At 53.6% G+C, this 16654-nt stretch overlaps 1 long non-coding RNA gene across 1 annotated transcript in view; it reads left to right on the forward strand.

Annotated features, from left to right (window-relative positions):
* The window catches only part of LOC138447956 (uncharacterized), a 175657-nt gene that overhangs the window by 144131 nt on the left and 14872 nt on the right, over nucleotides 1–16654 (forward strand). The window contains exon 5 of the long non-coding RNA XR_011259974.1: nucleotides 2212–2327. This is a non-coding gene — a long non-coding RNA (uncharacterized lncRNA). The remainder of the gene's footprint in view (nucleotides 1–2211; nucleotides 2328–16654) is intronic.

The raw sequence follows: 16654 nt of genomic DNA on the forward strand, positions 1-16654 counted from the left end.
TTTTTCATTAAACCAACATAGGGCATAAGATTGTCATCCTTTTTCTCCTTTCTTTTCCTATGAATACCTTTTACACGTATGACTTGAACTGAACACAGAGTGTCCTTTTACACACAGTTTAACAGAAGAGTTAGCTTATTGGCACCATATTTCACACTTGAAGGGGTCACCCAGTACCGAATACAGCCTGAACAGTTCCAAACCCCACATAACCTGTCAAAAATAAGCACATAATGTTCAGAACAGCAGGGTGTACAGAAATGCTATTGTGAAAGGAAGGGACCCCCTAAATGTGGCTAGATGAATTGCACTAAAACAAGATCATAGAAATAAATCACAGAATGGAAATATATGGAAAAGTAAGCGCAGTGCCAAGTATTAACAGCAGAGGATACTGCACCAGTGTGGAAATGGCAGTCTCCACCTGTGTACCCCTGACAGCCTTCACTTGTGTTTCACATATATGTCACTAGTTATTTACTGTGGGCTTTCTGTATTTTTCATTTTACCAATTTATTGCATGACTTTTCATTTTCCCAAATGTATTTTTCATCTTGCACTGTATGTGACTGGACTGTATATTGTGGGGGTTGTAGAACTGCAGCCATGCTCCTGCCCAGACAAAGGGACTCCATTCTCTCCCTAGCCCGGCCAGCCCACATGAAAACTAAACCTGTTCCCAGCACAGGTTACAGCTGCTAGGTTTTACAGCCAGTGTAATCTGCAGCCTTGGGCTGTCCCTTTCATAACTTCCTCTCCTCCCTAGTAACAGCATCTATTGCCCCAGCCTATATTTGCCCACTTGGCCTACATTCTGGGATTTCCCTCTTCCTTCCTGTCACCAAAGCATCCCTGGACCCTAGAAACAGCTGTGTTCATCTTGGGGGTGGGCGATCTCTGGAGAGGGGAAGCAACAGCGGTAGGGAGAAAACCTATCCCTACCTATGTTTGCCCGCCTGGCCTAAACCCTGGGATTTCCGTCTCCATTCCTTTCACCAAAGTCTCCTTGGACCATGGGAACAGCTGTGTTCATCATGGGAGTGGGTGTGGGCAGGTTCTGGAGTGTGGAAGCGACAGCCTTATACGTGTGTGGAGCGAGGACCTGTGTCTTTTCATTGTTGCTGGCTTGCCTGCAGTGGTGTGCTGTACGTGTGAATGGGGGCAGGGAAGCTGAGGAGGCCCTTTAGCAGGTACCCCTTTTCCCTGTCTGTCCTTCACACTCCCCCCTTTCCCTCCTCTTGTTCCTCTTTCTCCTCCAACCTGCTCTATTTTCTACTGGTTGGCCTCTGGGCGGTCTCTGTCGCTGCTCTTCTCTTTCTCTTTCTTGCTTTCACTCTCTCTTTCTCTTATCCTCTCTCTATCTCTCTCTCTTTCTCCATTATTTCTCTCTCTCTCTCCCCCTTTCTCTTTCCTTCTCTCTTTCTCTGTCTCTCTTATTCTCTCTCAATCTCTTTCTATTTCCCTCTCTTTCTCTCTCTCTCTCTCTCTCTCTCTCTCTCTTTCTCTCTCTCTATATATATATATGTATATTTTTTTTCTCTTTCTTTCACCCTTCTGTCAGTCCTTGAACTCTATACCACCTCTCTCTAGTCTCTCTCTTGACGTCTCTTGACCTTGACCTCTCTCCTCCTTCCCGGCAGCCTCCCCATTCTGCTTTTCCCTCTCCAACCCTTCCCTTCTTCCCTCGGTATCCCTTACCCCCAGCCCCTGCTAAGATTACTCAACAGGCCCTGGGTCCCATGAACGTGGGTGTGCTTAGCTTGTATGCCTGCCGTTGATGCTCCGCCTTGTGTCCGCAGCAGTGTGCCTAACATACTCTGCCAGCAATAAATTGGTTTTTCTGCCATTAATAAATCTGTTGCTGATTTCTGACCTGAACAAAGATTTTGGTGCAATCATTTGATCTTCGCACTCTTCGGTGTAGCCTGTCTGTTATTGCCAGAGGGAGAACCCAGTCTGCCTGCATACACAATGCACCCTCACTGGGTATGTTATCCCATGGCCCAAAACAGTAGCTCCGCTTGTGGTCTCCCACACGACCTTCCCCATTTTGGCCTGTCTCCCAAGTACACAGTTTGCTTGTGGCGTGACTCAGATCTAGAACCTGGTCTAGGTCCCTGATCACATGAAGAGCACCTCACTATCTGCACCTTCTTTGACTGAACTCATCCCATTTTTATCCAAGTGGATTCTAACTTTCCCCTATTTCAGAATTTACAGACCAGAAACTACCTGAGACTTCCAGCCCATGAGAACAGGTGTATCTGCCCTCCAAGCTGCCTACTGTATCCATGCCTTGCTGCCTGTCTGCCAGATGAAGTAGTAAGGTAAGAACTTTAGCACCAGTCACACGTCTTGCAACAGTTTATCACCCAACCCCTTCCCTGGGTTGAGCACCTGTGAGTGTGCATGTGTGAGTGCCTCTGAGCAATTGTGAGTGTGCTAGATTCACGCGGTTGCAGGCTAGAATAGTAGGGAGTCAGTGGTGCTGACCTAAGCCCTGTAGTGATTTAGTCAAGAAATATTTGTTTGTGTACAACACCTTTTTGCCTGTCAGAATGGGAAATTCTGCAAGCCAGGGCGTGAGCCTTTCCCCTGATTCCCCACAGGGCATGGCCCGGATATTCTCAGATAGATACCAGTATGGCATAAACAGACCAAGCACCGGAGCCTATTGGAATGACCCCCAGAAGGCCCTTTTGATGAGGTTCAGCTAGCTGCAGTGCGTGAGGTTCTTAAAAGGGAGAAAGGGAGCTCAGCAGTTAGGGAGTGGGAGGCCTACACTTTGTGGTCCCAGCAAAGTGTGTCCGTGGACAGGAAGAAGTGGCTGAAACAACAAGTGACCTTTGAGAAAAGTCCAGAACAGCATAATAGTGAGAAGATGAGAAATTACCCCAGTAATAGGTGTGGCCACCACCTGTTGCCAGTGTTACCCCCAATAACCCCTTCTGTCCCAGAGGATGTCCTAGATGTTTCTGCACTTACTCCTCCACCCAGCTATTCTGCTCCCTTCCCAGTCACTACCCCTTGTGCATATTCCCCCTGCTGTGTCAGCCTCTGTACTGTCTGACCCCGCTGCACCCCCTGTAGTATCCTCCACTCCTTAGGCCCCTGCATCGGCCTTCCAGGCCATGTCTACCATGACTACCAGGTCTACTGACCAGGTCACTTCTTCTCTGGCCCCCTGCATTACTACTAGTGCCAACTACTCGACCATCAGCAGCATTCAACGTTGTGGACCACAGTCTCTTGGAGAACAGGCTTAAGGGCACTACATGCTGCTCTGAGTCGGCTGCCCAGTAGAATCAATCTTTCCTGGGCCCAAGAGCCTGTAGATTAGTGATTGGGGATGCCCAAGCATCTCCCATTATTACCACCTGAGGAATACTACAAGGCTCATGCTTGTCCCCAACTATTCAATATTTATATCAGGCCTTTACTCAACCTCTTGGATAGTCGGGGTGTACAGTACACCAACTATACTGATGATACCCAGATTCTCCTTGAGCTATTGGGTGATCATTCTCAAGATTCTGAGGCCTTGAATAGAGTTCATTCTGCTATTCAATTTTGGATGGCTATAAACTCTCTTGCCCTCAATGATGAGAAGACAGAGCTCCTCATTATTGCTTCAGGCCCATGATTAAAAAAAAAAGACCACCTCTACAATCATTTATCGGTCATGGGTTGTGAGATACCTGTAGCCAGAAAGATTAAACGGTCTATTTAGATGCAGAGGTGTCTATGAAACCTTGTGTCTCCCATCTTTGTTCCTCTTGTGGATATTTATGAAGTTCCTGCATCAAATAAGGCCTTGTTTGTCCATTGAAAATAGATCCCTTCTTGCATTTGCTCTTGGCAATACAAGACTTGATTGCTGTAACAGTCTTCTGATCTGAAACACCTTGAGCCGATCTACACTCTCTTCAGACTGTGAAAAATGGAGCTGTCTGAGTCATTTATGGTCTACCAAACGGTGATCACGTCACACCATCCAGACTGGCCTTGCATTGGCTCCCTGTCGAGTACAGGATTACCCACAAACTGCTGTCGTTGACATATACATGTGAACCCCGGCCTCTCATTATCTAACGAGCCGCCTAGTAGCTGATCAGCCTAGGCGAAATTTGCATTCCAGTGACAATCACAAGCTTTTACAACAACGCATTAAACTTGTGCAATTTGGTGTGATGAGCTTCGATGTGCAAGATCCCAAAGAATGGAATGCCCTTCCTCTTTCTCTGAGGATGTCTTCCACTCTGCCTGTGTTAAAGAAATTCATTAAAACATGTCTTTTCAACCTGAAGGTGGGTTGAATGTAGTTGACACGGCTGCTTTCTTCTTTTCCTGCTGTGTAACTGTTTATTTTTATTTGTTATGTGTGCGTCCTGAGGCCCATGAGCATGTGATGTGGAATAAGAATTCAGATAATAATAATAACCTCTAGACAGGCACAAGTCCTTAACAGTTGGATGCACATATTCCAGACCCCTTCCCCGCGCCCCTAGAGACTAGGAGGCAAAGCTCGGGAAAACAAAGGAAGAATGGGGAGCTAAAGAACAAGTTGGGAAAAGTGTGCACACAGACGTTGGCTGGAGGTGTTTCCCCTTGCCCTCATATACATGAAAGGTATACCCAGCCGCTTTGCTGGACTCTCTCCATTTGAGATCCTGATGGCAAGACCAATGTCCCTCCATCAAAAACTGCCTGTTGTTTTCAATAGGTACCCCCAAATGCACTCTTAATGTTTTACACAGCATCAACTAATTTGACTAAAAAAGGTTTACTTCATTTAGAAGAACAATAATAACAACAAAAATGGTCAGTGAAAAAATATATATAATTTACTTCATTTGAAACAGAATAGTTAACAAAGTGTTTAACTTCTCACTTAGTATACATGACTCCACCACATAAAGTGAAGTAAGGAATTTCCCTTACAATTTCTCATGTACATATAAGTAACAGAAAGTCTCAAAGCATGTGAAAATCACTGAAATTAAAATGGACAGAAAAAATTGAATTATTCAATATAAAATGAATGTCCTCAAAAAATACCAAATAGTTACATAGGAAGTGCTCAGTCCTAAAGATGTTAATAGCAGACACTTCAAATAGGCAGATACGTTTTGGAATCTAAGTCCATTTTCAAGGCTTTTAAACTGCTGGTTTCCTAAGCTTAATCAAAGTGGTCTGTGAAACCTAAAGGATATAGTATATATTAGTACTAGCAAATTCATACCAAATCACCAATTCCTAAGCTATTAACATGTCAATTACTAAAATCTTAATGAGAAGTCTCATCTCATGGGTTTACACCTAGAAGGCAGAAGCAAAAAGCCTAATCAACCCTCATGTCCAATGTCCACTTGCCTATCAGTTTGTGCAACATTCATGAAAGCTTCAAAAAATACACTCACACACGACTTAGGGGCCGATTCATGGAACAAACGTGCGCCGAAAATCGTTGCACAAGCAGGCGCAAGCGCAAAAAAACAGGCGCACGCGCACGTGTGCGATTCATGGAAGTCCCTGCGCGTGTTTTCCTCGGGATGTGCGCCAAACCCGTGCATGGCGCACACGTCACTGCAACATCCCGAAAGACGTGCGCGACGCGCACAGTGAAAGCGCACAACCTCGGCGCATACACTAGAAAGTGGGCGGAACACGGGGCGCAACGCGCGGAATGGGGAACAACTCGCGAAAATAAGGGCGTAACTGGGGATGTACTGCAGGGAAGCAGACGGAACGCCCACACGCACCCGAACCACACGTATTCATGGAATCGAATAGGGCAAAGCCACGCACAGCGAAAGACACGCACAAGCCGAAATACGTCCGCCACACGAAGGCGGCCGGTAGCGTCCCTGCGCATTACAAAAGTGGCAACATACAGCAATTGTGCCTGTGCGAGCGGGGCACGTGTATTTCGGGGTTGCGCGGGAAGTCACACACGCGATCTGGCCTGGGGGAGCGGGCTACGTGTATTTCAGGCCTGGGGGAGCGGGCTACGTGTAGCTCAGGGGTTCGCGTGAACTTTTACACGCGATCGGGCCTGGGGGAGCGGGCTACGTGTATCTCAGGGGTTCGCGTGAACTTTTTCACGCGATCGGGCCTGGGGGAGCGGGCTACGTGTATCTCAGGGGTTCGCGTGAACTTTTTCGGAAACACACGCACCGCACGAAAAGCACGTACAGAACAGTGTAAAGGCACGCGGGATCTCCAAGCCCTGCCAGGGCAACGCCCGTGCGCAAAACGTCACAGACGCCTTTACGCTGTAAGGGCCTTTGGTCCAATGAAATCGTGTACGCGTGCTGACGCGCTTACGCGCTAAGGGCCTTTCCTCAATTTTCACGCTGACGTGCAGGATTTTCACGTGCCAAATCACTCCGTATCAAGCTGGCCACGCGAAAACACACGGAAGACCACGCTCCTGCCCAGAAGGCCGAATTACTGCCCCCCAGTGCCCTGAGCAGCCTCCCACGTGCCATCTGCTGCCTGCCTGCCTGCCTGCTGCCACCGTGCCCTGCCATTTGGTGCCTGCACATCAGCCATCTGCAGGGGTCCTGTTGCTGTGTCCACCCCTGCTGGAACAGAAGACTCCCGACTCAGATAACATCGCTCCACAGCCCAGCCCCAGGACCCAGTTGCCCACCCACTCCTGCCCCTGGGGTTGCCATGTCGGGCACATCCACATCTGGCACCAGTGGCAACCCCCGGCCAGAGGGGCAGAGGGGCACCAGCTTCGCTGCCACCGAAGTAGGTGTCCTGGTGGAGCAAGTCCTGGGGCAGTATGATGCCCTCTTCGGATCGTCCAGCGCCAACAAGGAAGGACGGGAGAGGATCTGGGCCGACTGTGTGGTTGCCATCAACGCGGAGGGGGTGGCAACCCGCACCATCCAGAAGGTCAAGAAGCGCTGGGAGGACTTGAGGTCCAGGACCCTCATAAAGGCCCGGCGCCTCGTGGAGGGGGGCCGGGGCCGCATGAGTTCCATTCAGATGAGGGTCCTGGAACGCGTACACCCAGCGCTCCACGCCCAGGTCCTTGAGAGGGAGACCCATCTGGAGTTGAGCGGTAAGTGGCCAAGCATTGCTGTGTGAGACAGGGCATGTTGCAGTGTGCTGGTTGTCTGATACTTGCCTGTATGTGTGACATAGGCCATGTACGCATGTATGTGTGCAGGGACATCATGGTAATGCATGTGCGACCAGTAATGTGTGAACCGCACGGTTGTTGCATGTGTTTAAATGCGACATGGGGAGCCCTATGCAGATTTTACACATGAGAGCATGGCAGTCTCTGTTCCTGGACATGGGTGGGGGTGAGGGATGGGTGCTGATGCCAGGTACATATATGGTATCCATGTCTGTGTGCCTGACCTGCGTGTCTGTGACTTGTGAATGCCATGGATGCATGACACATGTCTGTGACAATGTACAGATTCATTGATGCAGCCTAGTCATCCTTGTATCCACTGTGATTGGGGTGTACGGGGCCAGATGGATGTGACTGAGGTGAAGTGTGTGCATGTGATAGGCATGACCCATGATGCATGTGAGTTCCATTACATTGTATGTTTCGAGAGTCCATTAGACATGTATGGAAATGTCCATGGCATGCACCATGACTGTCACTGTGTGTGTTTTGCCTGGACTGACATATGTGTTGTGGAGGGACATGATGGAAGTGTACTTTGACAGTGGCACTCATCTGCTATTGCTTCCTGTCTAGGGGACCATTGTACAGTACCCTGATGCTTGTGTTCTATGTCTCCCTCTACGCAGCGGCTAGTGAAGAAGAGGGCGGAGACGGCGCTGTGGAGCAAGGCGGCGGGGATGCCCCCACGGCTGCAGCGGAAGGGGTGGGTGAGCCCCCACAGGGGCCTGCTACGGCGGAAGATGGTGAGGAGCCATCCAGGTTGGTGGTTTCCACAGAGGAGGAGGAGTCCGCCACTGAGGCGCACGTGGGGCCAGGTGGGGGCATCCCTACTGGTGCAAGTGGTGCAGTCCAGGGGCAGGAGGCAGCAGAGGTCACCGTGGAGGGGCCTGTGCATGTCGCTGTCCCTGACCCTGTGGGTGCACCACCATGCACCAGCAGGGATGCCCCGTCCCAGGCCCGTCCGCAGGTAGAGGGGATGTCCATGTCATCTGACTCCCCTCCACCTGCGGACGAGGGGACCACTGGCCGTATGGAGAAGGTCCTGATTGGGGTCGCGATGCGCACGGCTGTGATTCGTGATGCCGTGCGTGCTTCCCAGGAGGAGCACGCACGTCATCACGAAGAGCACCGTGCCGACGTGGCCCAATCGGGATCGTCCATGTTCGGGGGTTTCCTGCATGTGTCGGCCAATCTGGCGGCCCTCTCCTCCTCTGTGGAGACTATACGCCAGTCGTTCTCCTTGCCGTCTTCCGGCCCAGATGCCACCAGGGCCCCCTGTGGACCTGCCCTGACCAATGCAGCCAGCTCGGTGGGGATCCCATCCCTGCCACAGTCGGGGAGTCAGAGGTCCAGCAGGGGTGGACACCACAGCAACTGTACCCCAGCAGATGGAGGATGTGCCGGCATCATCAGGCAGGGCACGTGCACGACGGCGTCGGTGGATTCCATCAGCCTGGATGCCGTCGTGCTGGCAGAGGCAGTGGCGTCGGAGGCAGCAGCGGAGTCAACATGGGAGGCATCATGGCTCGGGGCCATCAACATCGGAGGGGCAGGCATCGGCCGGAGGGCAGGAGGACCCAGGACGGGAAGTGTCTTCCGTGTGGCAGCGGTTGGGCCAGCAGATAGGTGCGGAGCGGCGACGGGCGGAAGAGGCACAGCTCACAATGGTCAGGGCGGAGAACTCCATGCGGAGGGCCCTGAGGCGGGCCGAGTGCCTCGAGGCAATCCGCAGGGGGTTGGAGGAGGAGACGGCGTCGTCCCTGCGGACCCTCGGGGCCATGGAACAGGACCGCCTCCGGGACATCGAACAGGAGTTCGATGATGCCCTGGCCCGGAACACCACAGAGTGAGCCGCTGGACTTGCCCGCCGCCTTTGTATATAGTTATATAGTTAGTGTTAGGTTTCCTTTATTTATTTTTTTTATTTGGTTGCGATTGGACAATGCGCCACATTTTTGTATGTAGTTCAGTTTTTAGTTAGTTGTCATAGTTAGGTTTCATTTGGTTGGGCTCATGGACTCGGGATTATCTTGTAAATAGTTCTTCAATGGATTTTTCTATTTTTTGGATTTTTTTCATCGCCATGGAGCAATGGTTTTTGTTTATCATTTACACTTTTCTGACTGTGACTTTGGACACCATTTTTTTGGATTGTGCTGTGTTTTTGATTTTTTTCATGGACATTCTTCTTCTTTTGGTTGTTTTGCTTTGTGGTTTTTCTCATTTCATTTCCATTCAAGTTGATTTTAAATACATTTTTATTTTCATCCTTCAATGTGTCGTATCATCTCATTGCTTTCATGCATGTCATGTTGGGTGTCTTAACATTCACTTGCAGCCATTGTGTGTGACAGACATGTGTTCATTTGGGTGTGTAACATGTCATTGCCTTTGATATGTGGGTGGATGTGATAGTTGGTTGGGCCTTTTGGCAGGGGAGGATGGCCATTACGGACATGATTTGGGATTGGTGGGACCCAGGTGCAGGGGGCATGGATGGGACATGGGTGGGGGCCTGGTGGTGGGTGCCCCACAGTGCTGGGGGGTGGGGGTGGTGGGAGACATGAGTTGGACATGGGTGGGGGCCTGCTGGCAGGTGCCCCACAGTGCTGGGGGGTGGGGGTGGTGGGAGACATGAGTTGGACATGGGTGGGGGCCTGCTGGCAGGTGCCCCACAGTGCTGGGGGTGGGGGTGGTGGGAGACATGAGTTGGACATGGGTGGGGGCCTGCTGGCAGGTGCCCCACAGTGCTGGGGGGGTGGGGGGGTGAGGAACATGAGTTGGACATGGGTGGGGGCCTGCTGGCAGGTGCCCCACAGTGCTGGGGGGTGGGGAGGTGGGGAACATGAGTTGGACATGGGTGGGGGCCTGCTGGCAGGTGCCCCACAGTGTTGGGGGGTGGGGGGGCGGGGAACATGAGTTGGACATGGGTGGGGGCCTGCTGGCAGGTGCCCCACAGTGCTGGGGGTGGGGGGGGGGTGGGGAACATGAGTTGGACATGGGTGGGGGCCTGCTGGCAGGTGCCCCACAGTGCTGGGGGGTGGGGTGGTGGGAGACATGAGTTGGACATGGGTGGGGGCCTGCTGGCAGGTGCCCCACAGTGCTGGGGGGTGGGGAGGTGGGGAACATGAGTTGGACATGGGTGGGGGCCTGCTGGCAGGTGCCCCACAGTGTTGGGGGTTGGGGGGGCGGGGAACATGAGTTGGACATGGGTGGGGGCCTGCTGGCAGGTGCCCCACAGTGCTGGGGGGTGGGGGTGGTGGGAGACATGAGTTGGACATGGGTGGGGGCCAGCTGGCAGGTGCCCCACAGTGCTTGGGGGCGGGGGGAGGTGGGGAACATGAGTTGGACATGGGTGGGGACCTGGTGGAGGCTGCCCCTGGTGGCTGGGGGTGGGGGTGCTGGTAGACATGGGTGGGGGCCTGGTGGAGGCTGCCCCTGGTGGCTGGGGGGTGGGGGTGGTGGGAGACATGGGTGGGGGCCTGGTGGTGGGTGCCCCTGCACTGCTGGGGGGTGGGGGTGCTGGTAGACATGGGTGGGGGCCTGGTGGAGGCTGCCCCTGGTGGCTGGGGGGTGGGGGTGGTGGGAGACATGGGTGGGGGCCTGGTGGTGGGTGCCCCTGCACTGCTGGGGGGTGGGGGTGCTGGGAGACATGGGTGGGGGCCTGGTGGAGGCTGCCCCTGGTGGCTGGGGGGTGGGGGTGGTGGGAGACATGAGTTGGACATGGGTGGGGGCCTGCTGGCAGGTGCCCCACAGTGCTGGGGGGTGGGGGGGTGAGGAACATGAGTTGGACATGGGTGGGGGCCTGCTGGCAGGTGCCCCACAGTGCTGGGGGGTGGGGAGGTGGGGAACATGAGTTGGACATGGGTGGGAGCCTGCTGGCAGGTGCCCCACAGTGTTGGGGGGTGGGGGGGCGGGGAACATGAGTTGGACATGGGTGGGGGCCTGCTGGCAGGTGCCCCACAGTGCTGGGGGTGGGGGGGGGGGGAACATGAGTTGGACATGGGTGGGGGCCTGCTGGCAGGTGCCCCACAGTGCTGGGGGGTGGGGTGGTGGGAGACATGAGTTGGACATGGGTGGGGGCCTGCTGGCAGGTGCCCCACAGTGCTGGGGGGTGGGGGTGGTGGGAGACATGAGTTGGACATGGGTGGGGGCCTGCTGGCAGGTGCCCCACAGTGCTTGGGGGCGGGGGGAGGTGGGGAACATGAGTTGGACATGGGTGGGGACCTGGTGGAGGCTGCCCCTGGTGGCTGGGGGGTGGGGGTGGTGGGAGACATGGGTGGGGGCCTGGTGGTGGGTGCCCCTGCACTGCTGGGGGGTGGGGGTGCTGGTAGACATGGGTGGGGGCCTGGTGGAGGCTGCCCCTGGTGGCTGGGGGGTGGGGGTGGTGGGAGACATGGGTGGGGGCCTGGTGGTGGGTGCCCCTGCACTGCTGGGGGGTGGGGGTGCTGGTAGACATGGGTGGGGGCCTGGTGGAGGCTGCCCCTGGTGGCTGGGGGGTGGGGGTGGTGGGAGGCATGGGTGGGGGCCTGGTGGTGGGTGCCCCTGCACTGCTGGGGGGTGGGGGTGCTGGGAGACATGGGTGGGGGCCTGGTGGAGGCTGCCCCTGGTGGCTGGGGGGTGGGGGTGGTGGGAGACATGGGTGGGGGCCTGGTGGAGGGTGCCCCTGCACTGCTGGGGGTGGTGGGAGACATGGGTGGGGGCCTGTGGAGGGTGCCCCTGGTGGCTGGGGGTGCAGGGGGACATGCGTTGGTGGGCAGTAGTGCAAGTTGACATGTGGGTTGGCTGGGGGGGCATGGCCATGGTGGATAGGGTGCCTGCAGGACATGTGTAGGGTAGGCCCCTGTGGTGTGAGCCACCTGCAGGGGCCGTGGAGGGTGTAGAGGGAACACCTGGGAGGACCCACACGTGCAATTCACGTGTGGTGCTCCCCGCGCACCCCTGTAATACACATACCCTGCTGATATCGCGTGTGGAACTTCACGCGCACCCCGAAATACACGTACCCTGATGGAATCGCGTGTGGAACTTCCCGCGCACCCCTGAGATACGCGTACCCTGCTCGCACGGGCCCAATCGCGTGTGGAAATTCCCGCGCACCCCTGAAATACACATACCCTAATGAAATCACGTGTGTAACTTCCCCTGCACCCTGAAATACACGTACCCTGCTGATATCGCGTGTGGAACTTCACGCGCACCCCAAAATACACGTACCCTGATGGAATCGTGTGTGGAACTTCCCGCGCACCCCTGAGATACGCGTACCCTGCTCGCACGGGCCCAATCGCGTGTGGAAATTCCCGCGCACCCCTGAAATACACGTACCATGATGAAATCGCGTGTGGAACTTCCCGCGCACCCCTGAAATACGCGTACCCTGCTCGCACGGGGCCAATCACGTGAGGTACTTCCCGCACACCCCAGTGATACACGTAGCCCGCTTGCTGTGCTGGTACAGGGTTAGCGCAGCCCTTTCCGCTGGATTGGGTATATTGATGGCTTTTCCCTACGCGAGAGGCATTCTTGGGGGCGTAACTGGCGCTGCTGCAGGGTCGGTAAGCCACTGTGCGCCACGGCTGGTTTTGGTGGCTGCAATCCATGAATACGCTGTGCGCGGAAATGGATTTTAGCGCACGCGGCTGGCGCAGGGATTCGCATGCGCACACTGTGCGCCAGCCGCGTGCGCCACTTGTGCGCTGAATTCTATGAATTACCCCCTAAGTGTCAAGTTGCACAAGTTTCAGTACAGGAGCAGAGGATAATAGGATGTCTACGCTCAGTGGCATCTACAATTAAAGGAAAGATGTGTAAAGAATAGATCTATCCCCAGTACTAGTGTAAATTATATGGCCATTCCTGATCTACTCACCAAGTCAATGAGGATCGTTCACACGAGGAACTCAACAGATTGCAGGGCAACAGGCCGGGGAAACCAATGGCCCTGCCAGCTGAAGCTCCTCCCTCAGTGAACGGGTTGCCTTTTGTGCTGACTGATAATTCAGTTCTGGCATATTTCAAGCACCTTACTTCTGTCATGAGACAGTCCTACCACCAGGCCAGTAAGGCACAAGCTGTGCCAGACCAGCAAAAACTACATTTGGTGCAGGAGGGCGACAAAATGATGCTCAAAGACTTTGCCTGTGAAAATTGTCTACAGACCAGGTCGAAAGGACCATGTACTGTCCTTATGACCACAGACACCGCACTGAAGCTGAAAAGTGTAAAGTTCTTGCTTCACAACATCCATACGAAGAAGGTGAGCCCCCTCCTGCTCCTGAAGCAGAACCCCCAGTGCTGCCTTCCATAAATCTGGGACCCTGTCCCCCACCTCACTCAATCCTGAAGGGTCTTGGGCTCAACCCAGTGGTGCCCCGTTATAACCTGAGGCCCAGGAATCAACCCAAAAGTGTGTTACAAAGGACAGTGCACTTCAGAGAATGCACTCTATTCTTTTTCTAAAAATATGCCCTCAACCCCACTCTGAAACCCTGCTTGCGAGGGAACAGTCTGTCTTCTTTCATTGTGTGGAAGTGACCTCCGTTCGAAGACAGCACTGTTTGAACTCTGATATTTTGAAACCTTAATATTTTAGAATTCTTTTTTTGTCATCTTTAATTTTGGGTTTTGAAGTTTTGTTATTGAATTTTGGTGTTGCATTCGGAATTCTGATTTTTCATTTCTACATTTTATTTTTTTGAATTTCGATTTTTGAATTTTGTTGTTCTTTTGAGGGTTAAAATCACTTTGAAAGCTGACATTTTTTAATTTCAATATTTTTGAATTTTGACATTTGTGAGTTGCGATGTTTGGAATATTATGGGCCTCATTACGAGTACGGATGTATAATATCGCAAATACCAGTATGCCAGTGCTACAGTGTCCATGAAGCACTGCTGCTGGAAACAATGGTTGATTCCGTGTTGGCGTGAACGCACTTGAATTACACTAAACTCCCCCCAAAATCCCAACACTGCCACCCTTGGTGCCGGTGAATCCGGCATTACGCTCCCGGTCCCACCAGCACCGGTAACAAGGGTGCTGCTATTAACATGACGGGAAATACAGTGTTGCCGGAACAGGAAATCGACCAGCAGCCATTAATAAATCACAATCCATTGCAATCGTTAGAGCACAGGACTGTTACACACATCCAGAGCACTGATCCTGAGAAATAGAGATGACATCAAGGGTACCTGCAACCCAGAGGCGCAAGTCCCACTTTAGTGAGTCAGAACTCAACATGCTGACAGACACAATAGTGGAGCATGCCGACCAACTGTTCAGAACAGACTTACGAAGGCAGGTCCAGCTAAGAAAAAAAGGCCCTCTGGGAGCAGGTGGCACAGAAGGTCACTCCAGTTGGCTCAACACCCTGCACTGTGCGTGACTGCCATAAAAGGTGAGACGACCTGTGCCTGAGGGTGCACAACCTCTTGTCGGCCAAGCGCACCCAGGGCATAGCAACAGGAGGCGGCACTGCATCCCCATCCACCTGAAGCCTTGGGAGGAGACCTGCAGCAGTGTGCTGCACCTTGAATCTATTGAGGGAGTTGGTGCTGCGGAGGCACTGGTGAGTACATGTAACCCCAATGTCACATCAACCTCCCTGTCCCCCCTGCACACACTAGAGTTGCCAAACACGTCAAGTACATTGTACACAATACCAGTACAGCCCTGCCAGGAACCCCCCCCCCTGCAACCTGGTTGCACACATCGACATACACCTTGCCCCCCAACCTCACTCATAGCCCATTCACGCAGGTGGCCTCATTCTGAGTGCGGCGGTTAGGGTTTAACGGCGCCGGTAAGGGTGCCAGTGCCGTTAACCCCTTACCGATGCATTCCGAGGTCCCTTAGCGTGTCCCGCTAAGGACGGCTGGTTTTACCAGCTTATAGCGGGCCCGTTATTAGCTCCCTCCCCATTCCCATTGAGCCCTCTGGGGGCTCGAATGGGAATGGGGATGGGTATTTTGAATGGGGACTTACTGGGTCCTCGAAGGTTGGAATGACACAGTAAATCCCCATTCAAGGAACCCGGACCCGGACAGATTTTGGAGGCAGTCATGGCGCTGATAGCACCATGGCTACCTCCAAACTCAGAATGAGGCCCAGTGAACATATCACAGGCATCCTGTATCGCCCTAACAACATGCTCCTGTTGGCACTCAGACACACATCCCCCTGCCACAGCATAACTTGTGATGTTTCCACTGTGCTAGCACAGGCCCAAAGTCACGTCAGTGCCAAGCACCTACACCACCAACAAATGACCAGCGTCACACACGAAGGAAACATGTGACCCCCCTCGGCACATCCAGCATGACCCATGATGACAAATTATCACAGACGCAGTAAGTGCCACAGGCAGCAGAAACATGTGTAACACATTCATGGCACAACCCGCCACAACACAGCATCATACATCTTGTGTGCCACACCCCTAAAACCCCACCCAGAAAACACAAGTACACCATGGAAGTATATCTGGCACTGCACATACCATCCACCCGCACAGTATCCATGACACAAGCATCTGTGCACCATGTCATGCCCTCCACCATGTCCCTGACACAGCAGTGTCATCAAAACATCAAAGCATTCATGACTGTCTCATCAATCCACACGCAACTGATGCCCTGCCTTTCTGTCTCCCTCAGGCACATCATCTAGCAATGGGGACGGCCAGCCCAGTACATCGAGGGGCATCAGGACTCGCCGCCGAAGAACCACCACCATCACCTCAACACAGAACTCCAGAGCCTCAACAGGCAGACGCAGTGCTACCCCAGCTGCATCCCTCCAGCCACCACAGATCCCGGTGGCACCTCCACCACAGACCCTGGTGGCACCTCCACCACAGATCCCGGTGGCACCTCCACCACAGATCCCGGTGGCACCTCCACCACAGCCACAAGGACGTGCACAAGGGTGTCTTGATGAAAACTCTGCTGACGAGGGTAGTCCTGATACTGGTGATACAGACCACAGCTTTGAGGAGGCCCTGCCTTTCAGTCCCATGGGTCCAATGAGCCCACAACCAGAACCCTTCCACAGTGTGAGGGACATAGAAGGCTGTCTAACACGGATGGAGCAAAGAGAGGATGCTCTCACTTCACTGGTGCTGTAGGTGAACGCCCCTGGTGAACCAGAGTCCAAGGTATGAGACATGTTTTCAGATGATTTTAGAATGTGTTTGTGTATTATGGTCAATAGGAATGAGGGCAGGTGTTAGGTGAAGATTTGGGGTAGTATCTTTTGGGTGCACTACAACAACCTTAGCCTCCTGGTAATAGGAACCCAACCTTTGGTATAAAGGTTGGGTGAGCCCCCACAGGGGCCTGCTACGGCGGAAGACGGTGAGGAGCCATCCAGGTTGGTGGTTTCCACAGAGGAGGAGGAGTCCGCCACTGAGGCGCACGTGGGGCCAGGTGGGGGCATCCCTACTGGTGCAAGTGGTGCAGTCCAGGGGCAGGAGGCAGCAGAGGTCACCGT

The sequence above is a fragment of the Ambystoma mexicanum genome, chromosome 1p (genome assembly GCF_040938575.1).
Source record: "Ambystoma mexicanum isolate Mex_15411 chromosome 1p, UKY_AmexF1_1, whole genome shotgun sequence".
NCBI lineage: Eukaryota > Metazoa > Chordata > Amphibia > Caudata > Ambystomatidae > Ambystoma > Ambystoma mexicanum.